This window comes from Callithrix jacchus, chromosome 19 (genome assembly GCF_049354715.1).
Source record: "Callithrix jacchus isolate 240 chromosome 19, calJac240_pri, whole genome shotgun sequence".
Classification (NCBI taxonomy): domain Eukaryota; kingdom Metazoa; phylum Chordata; class Mammalia; order Primates; family Cebidae; genus Callithrix; species Callithrix jacchus.
This window is the reverse complement of record NC_133520.1, coordinates 324,746-332,506: the sequence shown is the minus strand read 5'-3', so window position 1 is coordinate 332,506 and position 7,761 is coordinate 324,746. Positions and strand designations below refer to the sequence as shown.

The 7,761-nt window shown below is 42.4% G+C and overlaps 1 pseudogene; it reads left to right on the top strand.

Annotated features, from left to right (window-relative positions):
- Positions 1-355: 355 nt before the first annotated feature.
- Positions 356-3,240, top strand: LOC128930902 (ubiquitin-associated protein 2-like pseudogene; annotated as a pseudogene).
- The last annotated feature ends 4,521 nt before the right edge of the window (positions 3,241-7,761 follow it).

Here is a 7,761-nt window from a genome sequence, read left to right as displayed (position 1 = left end):
GTTTCTCTCTTTGATTTTAACTTTCTTTCTTTCCTTAATTTCCCACCTCAGAACCTTGTCAAAAACTAACCCCTGAGGAAATCTCTGCCCAACAGAAGCTACGTACAGTGATTCAGATCCACTGGTCCAGGTAGCTTACATCCTGGAGCCAAAATATGGTACAGCAGCCACCAGATCCCACCCTGAGGCTGGTGACCTGGTAGCTATGGGAGCAGAAAATGAAGGCTCAGTACAATTTCCTAAAGATGAAAAAAAATATTGGGGGGGAAGGCGCAAGAGAGAGCGCTAGAGGAAAAAGGAGGGAGGGGGTGGGGAAGAGGGAATCTTATATTACATGACAGGGGCCACGCGGCCTGGGGTGTCAGTGTGGAGGAGACTGAGTATTCTGCCTTGTAAATACTGTTATTTGTATATACTGTAAATGATTATGTCGGTGGGCACTAACTGAACCTGGGGAAACTGGGAACAACCTCAAAACCAAAACCAGCCACAGCACAAGCAGTGGCCATAGGCCACTGCAGAAGAAATTCAACTTGCACAGTTGATTTCAGACCATAATGATGCGACTTTGAGGAAAAGGTGAAAAGATTGATATTACGGGCAAGAACCAGGATGAATGTGTAATTGCTTTGCACAACTGCAAAGGAGATGTCAACAGAGCCATCAATGTTCTTCTGGAAGGAAACCCAGACACGCATTCCTGGGAGATGGTCGGGAAGAAGAAGGGAGTCTCAGGCCAGAAGGACGGCAGCCAGATGGAATACAATGAGGAAGGCAAAGAAAATCGAGACCGGAACAGAGACTATAGTCAGCTACGTGGTGGGCCACCAAGATGGGGGAGAGGTGCCAGCCATGGATGAGAGTGTATGCATGGGGCGTTATCAAAACCAGCTGTGGTTTGAGGTCAGGAAAATGGATTGGATGGCACCAACAGTGGAGGGCCTTCTGGAAGAGGAACGGAAACAGGAAGAAGGGGCCGTGGCCAAGGCAGAGGTGGCTCTGGTAGGCGAGGAGAAAGTTTTTCTGCTCAAGGAATGGGAACTTTTAACCCAGCTGATTATGCAGAGCCAGCCAATACTCATGATAACTATGGCAATAGTAGCAGCAATACATAGAACAACACTGGCCACTTTGAACCAGATGATGAGACGAGACTTGATTTCATTGGGGTTGAGGGGTCAAATTATCCCCGAAAATTTCAGACTGCTCCTGGTGCATGGAGGACTGCAACAGAGGAATGGGGGACTGAAGATTGGAATGAAGATCTTTCTGAGACCAAGATCTTCACTGCCTCTAATGTGTCTTCAGTGCCTCTGCCTGTGGAGAATGTGACAATCACTGCTGGTCAGAGAATTGACCTTGCTGTTCTTCTCGGGAAGACACCATCTACAATGGAGAATGATTCATCTAATCTGGATCCATCTCAGGCTCCTTCTCTGGCCCAGCCTCTGGTGTTCAGCAACTCAAAGCAGACTCCACAACACAGCCGGCTTCAGGGAACACATTTTCTCATCACAGTATGGTGAGCCTGCTGGGGAAAGGATTTGGTGATGGTGAATGAAGCTAAAGGCGGCAGTACTACGGGCTCCCAGTTCTTGGAGCAATTCAAGACTGCTCAAGCCCTGGCTCAGTTGGCAGTTCAGCATTCTTAGACTGGAAGCACCACCACCTCCTCTTGGGACATGGGCTTGATGACACAATCCCCATCATTGGTGTAGTATGATTTGAAGAACCCAAATGATTCAACAGTGCACAGCCCCTTTATAAAGCGCCAGGCTTTTACCCCATCTTCAACCATGATGGAGGTGTTCCTTCAGGAGAAGTCACCTGCAGTGGCTACCTCCACAGCTGCACCTCCACCTCAGTCTTCTCCTCTGCCAAGGAAATCCACATCGGCTCCATCGATGTCACCTAGATCTTCAGACAACCAGTCCTCTAGCCCTAGCCAGCTCAGAAAAAGCTGAAACAGCAGGAGAAAAAAGCCTCCTTGACTTCTAAGATTCCTGCTCTGGCTGTGGAGATGCCTGGCTCAGCAGCTATCTCAGGGCTAAACCTGCAGTTTGGGGCATTGCAGTTTGGGTCAGAGCCAGTCCTTTCTGATTATGAGTCCACCCCTACCACGAGCGCCTCTTCAAGCCAGCTCCAGTAGCCTATATACCAGCACGGCCAGCGAATCTTCATCTACAATTTGATCTAACCAGAGTCAGGAGTCGTTATCAGAGTGGCCCAATTCAGTCGACAACCTATACCTCCCAAAATAATGCTCAGGGCCCTCTTTATGAACAGAGATCCACACAGACTCGGTGGTACCCCAGCTCCATCTTTTCATCACCCCAAAAGGACCTGACTCAGGCAAAGAATGGCTTCAGTTCTGTGCAGGCCACACAATTACGGACCACTCAATCTGTTGAAGGTGCTACAAGCTCTGCAGTAAAATCTGATTTACCCTCCACTTCTAGCATCCCCGCTCTCAATGAAATGGTATCTGCACCTTCCTTAGTGACAACAACCAATCTGCACTCATCCTCCTTGGGTGGCTTGAGCCACAGTGAGGAGATTCGAAATACTAACACCACACAACACAGCAGCACATTATCTACGCAGCAGAATACCCTTTCGTCATCAACATCTTCTGGGCACACTTCAACATCCACTCTTTTGCACACAAGCATGGAGAGTGAAACGAATCTCTATTCTTCCTCCAGCACTTTTTCCACCACATCCAGCACAGTCTCTGCACCTCCCCCAGTGGTCAGTGTCTCCTCCACTCTCAATAGTGGCAGTAGTCTGGGTCTCAGCCTAGGCTGCAACTCCCCTGTCACAGCCTCGACTCGAAGTTCAGTTGCCACGACTTCAGGAAAAGCTCCTCCCAGCCTCCCTCCTGGGGTCCCACCGTTGTTGCCTAATCCGTGTATTGTGGCTCCAGGGCTGTTACATGCCTATCCGCCACAAGTATATGGTTATGATGACTTGCAGATGCTTCAAACAAGATTTCCATTGTATTACTACAGCATCCTATTTCCCACACTCACTACTCCGCTGACTGGGGGGGATGGTAGCCTGGCCGGCAACCCTTATTCTGGTGACCTCACAAAGTTCGGCCTTTGGGATGCCTCCTCCCCAGCCCCGGCCACAACCTTGGCCCAACCCCAACAGAACCAGACGCAGAATCACCACACCACGCAGCAGACATTCCTGAAGTGTGGCTTTTCAAAAAATTGTAATTCTTCCTATCAATAAGCATGTAATGTTTTTCCATTCGCTTATGTCAGCTCTGATTTCCTTGGATAGTGGTTTATAGTTCTCCTTGTGGAGACCTTTCACTTCCCCTGTTAGATACATTCCTTGGTATTTCATTCTTTTTGTGGCAATTGTGAATGAGAGGTCATTCATGATTTTGCCCTTGGCTTAACGGTTTTTGGTGTATAAAAATGTTAGGGCTAGTGATTTTTGCATATTTATTTTGTATTTTGAGACTTTGACAAAGATGTTTATCAGCTTAGGAAGCTTTGGGGCTGAGCCGATATGGGTTTCCTAGATATGAAATTATGTCACCTGCTATCAACTGTAGTTGAACTTCCTCTCTTCTGATTTGAATGTCTTTTATTTCTTTCTCTTACCTGATTGCTCTGGCCAGTACTTCCAATACTGGCTTAAATAGGAGTGGTGAGAGAGGGCATCCTTGTCTTATGCTGATTTTAGAGGAAAATCTTTTCAACTTTTGCCTTTTCAGCATGATGTTGTCTGTGGTTTCGTCATATATGGTTCTTATTATCTTGAGGGATGTTTTTTCAATTCCTAGTTTATTGAGAGTTTTTAACCTGAATGCATGTTGAATTATGTTGAAAGATTTTTCTGCATCTATTCACAGAAGTCATGTGGTTTTGATCTTTAGTTCTGTTTATATGATGAATCATATTGATTTGTATATGTTAAATTAACCTCACATCCCATGGATGAAGCCTACTTAACTGTGATGAATAATCATTTTGATGTGCTGCTGGATGAAGTTTGCCACTATTTTGTTAAAAATGTTTGCATCAATGTTCATCAAGAATATTGGCCTGAAGTTTTCTTTATCTCTTGTGTCTCTGCAAGGTTTTGGTACCAGGATGATGTGGTCTTATAAAAAGCATTAGGGAGAAAATCCTCTGTTTTAATTTTTTGAAATAGGTTTAGTAGGAATTGTACCAGTTATTCTTTGTAAATCTGATAGTATTCAGCTGTTAATCGTTGGTTCTGGGCTTTTTGCGGTTGGTAGGACATTTGTTACTGCCTCAATTTTAGAGCCTGTTATTTGTGTTTTCAGGGATTCAATTTATTCATGGTTTAGTCTTGGAGGATGTATGTATTCAGAAATTTACCCATTTCTACTAGATTTTTTAGCTTACGGGCATAAAGTTGTTTATAGTATTTTCTGATGGTTATTTTTATTTCTGTGAATTCAGTGGTCACATTTACTATTTCTGATTGTGTTTATTTAAATTTTTTATCTTTTCTTCCTTATTAGTATATCTGGTTGTCTTTCCATATAATTAGTTTCTAAGAAAAAACCAGCTTCTGAATTTGTTGATCTTTTGAATTATTGGTTATATTTCTATCTCCTTCAGTTCAGCTCTGATTTCGGTGAATTCTTTTCTTCTACTAGCTGTAGAATTTCTTTGCTCTTATTTCTGTCGTTATTTTAGTTGTGATGTTAAGTTGTCAACTTGACTTTCTGGCTTTTGAATGTGGGCATTTAGTGCTATAAATTTTTCTCCTAGCACTGCTTTAGCTGTGTCCTAGAGCTTCTGGTATGTTTTGTCTTTGTTTTCACTGGTTTCAAAGAATTTCTTAATACTTGCATTAATTTCATTATTAACCTAACAGTCATTCAGGAGCTGGTTATTCAGTTTCTGCTTAATTTTATGGTTTTTAGTAAATTTCTTTATTTTCTGCTCTAATTTGTGCTGTTGTCTGAGACACTGTTTATTATGATTTTAGTTCTGAAGAATGTTTCACTTCAGACTATGTGACAGATTTCAGAAGTAGTGCCATGTGGTGATGAGAAGAATGTACATTCTGCTGTTTTTGGGTGGAGAGTTCTGTAAATATTCATCACATCCATTTGATCCAAAGCTAGGTTCATATCCTGAATATCTTAGTTAATTTTCTGTCTCAATAATCTGTCTAATATTGTCAGTGGGGTGTTAAAGTCTGCCACTCTTATTGTGTAGCGGTGATCTAGGTCTCTTTAAAGATCTCCATAAATTTATTACATGAACCTGGGTACTCTTGTGTTGGGTGCACATATATTTAGAATAGTAAGGTCTTGTTGAATTGAATCCTTTGCCATTATCTGATTACTCTGTTTGTCTTTTTTGTTTGTTTGCTTGTTTGTTTTGTTTATTTTTGTGTTGGTTTAAAGTCTATTTTGGGGGCTTGGCACAGTGGCTCACACCTGAAATCCCAGCATTTTGGGAGGCTAAGGCAGGTGGATCATGAGGTCAAAAGATCGAGACCATCCTGGTCAACATGGTGAAACCCCGTCTCTACTAAAAATAAAAAAATTAGCTGGGCATGGTGTCATGTGCCTGTAATCCCAGCTACTCAGGAGGCTGAGGCAGGAGAATTGCCTGAACCCAGGAGGCAGAGGTTGCAGTAAGCCAAGATCACACCATTGCACTCCAGCCTGTGTAACAAGAGTGAAACTCAGTCTAAAAAAAAAAAGTCTAGTTTGTTGGAAACTAGGATTGCAACCCTTACTTTTTCTGTTTTTCATTTGTTTGGTAAAGTTTTCTCCATCCCTCTATTTTGAGCCTATATGTGTCACTTCATGTGAGATGGGTGTCTTGAAGACAGCATACCAATGGGTCTTGGTTTTTTATTTACTTGCCACTCTGTGTGCATTAATTGTGGCATTTAGTCCACTTACATTATTGTTATATGTAGATTTGATTTTGTTATCTTATGCTAGCTGGTTACTTTGCAAACTTGTTCATGTAGCTAATTGATAGTGTCAATGGTCCGTGTACTTCAGTGTGTTTTTGTAGTGGCTGGTAATAAGTTTTCATTTCAACTTTGGAGAATCTGATAATTATATGTCTTTGGTATGATCTTTTCATGGAGTATCTTACTAGAGTTCTCTGCATTTTATGGATGTTAATGTTGGCCTGTATAACAAGGTTAGAAAGTTCTCATGGATGATTTACTTAAATATCTTTTCCAAATTGGTTTTGTGATGCAGTTTTGCTTTTGTTTCCCAGGCTGGAGTGCAACGGCATGATCTCATGTCATCACACCCTCTGTGTCTCATGGTCAAGCAATTCTCCTGCCTCAGCCTCTCGAGTAGCTGAGATTACGGGCATGCACCACCATGCCCAGCTAATTTTGTATTGTTAGTAAAAATGGGGTTTCTCCACGTTGGTCAGGTTGGTCTCAAACTCCCAAACTCAGGTGATCTGCCCACCTCAGCTTCCCAAAGTACTGGGATTACAGGCATGAGCCACTATGCCAAGCCTCTCACTAACTCTTTAAGGTATACTAATCAGTTATAGATTTGGTCTTTTTACATAATCCCATATTTCTCAAAGATTTTGCTTATTTCTTTTATTCTTTTTTTCTATTGTTGTCTGCCTGTCTTATTTCAGAAACACAGTCATCAAGCTCTGATATTCTTTCCTCTGCTTGGTCTATTCTGCTATTAATACTTGTGATTGCATTATGAAATTATTGCATTGTGTTTTTCAGCACTATCAGGTTGGTTAAGTTCTTTTCTATTCTGGCTAATTTGTTTATCAGCTCCTGAAATATCATATATATTGTAATCTTTAACTGTCTTGCATCGAGTTAGAACATGCTCCTTTAAGTCAGTGAAGTTAACTTTTATCCACATACAGGAATCTACTTCTGTTATTTCAGTCATCTCAAATAAGTCATCTCAGCCTTATTCTGAAAGCTTGCTGGAAATGTGGTCATTTTGGAGAAAGAGGGCACTGTGATTTTTGAGTTTTAGTATACTTGAACTAACTATTTCTCACATGTGTGTGCTTATCTACCTTTAATCTTTGAGGTTGTTGACCTTTGAGTTGTTTTTTTGTTTGTTTCCCTTTTTTGTTTATTTGTTTGTTTGGCTATTTTGTGTAGGGCTATTACAGTGTGTAGGGCTTCTACTCCAGTCTCCAGTCACCTCAAATTTCCCAGTAACTGGAAGTATCACCAGTGAAGTCTGTAAAACAAGAAATATAGGAGCCCACCACTTTGGGAGCTCCATCCCAGGAGAGGTGCAGGAGGCCTGCTACTGGTTTAAACACACCTTTAGAAGGTGCCTGGAGACTCTGGTTGGTAGTTCTTACACAGCAAAGAGGAACAGGATTGGAGACCCACTTAAAGAAGCCATCTAGCTTCATTTTCATAGATCAGCCATGCTGTGCTGGTACCATTTCTACCCCTCATCACGTTGGGCTCTCCATAGCCAAAAGACTGAAAGAGCTAAGGTGCTGAAACAGCATAGATGGTAGCCCACTCTTTCTCTAGGAACTCTCAGAAAGTTTTTAAACCTCTGTTGGCCAGAAAACATCTGGCCCAACCAGAGATGAGGAGCATATCAGGGTCCCAATTAAAGAAGCAGGCTGATTACATTATGTTGGAGCCACTGTGCTGTGCTGGGGTACCCTTTCTGATCCTGAATGATTTGGATTCTCCTAAGCCGACAGGCTGGAATGGCTGAGTACAAACAGCAAATGGGGGGGGCTCACTCCTTCCACTGGGCACTGCATCCAG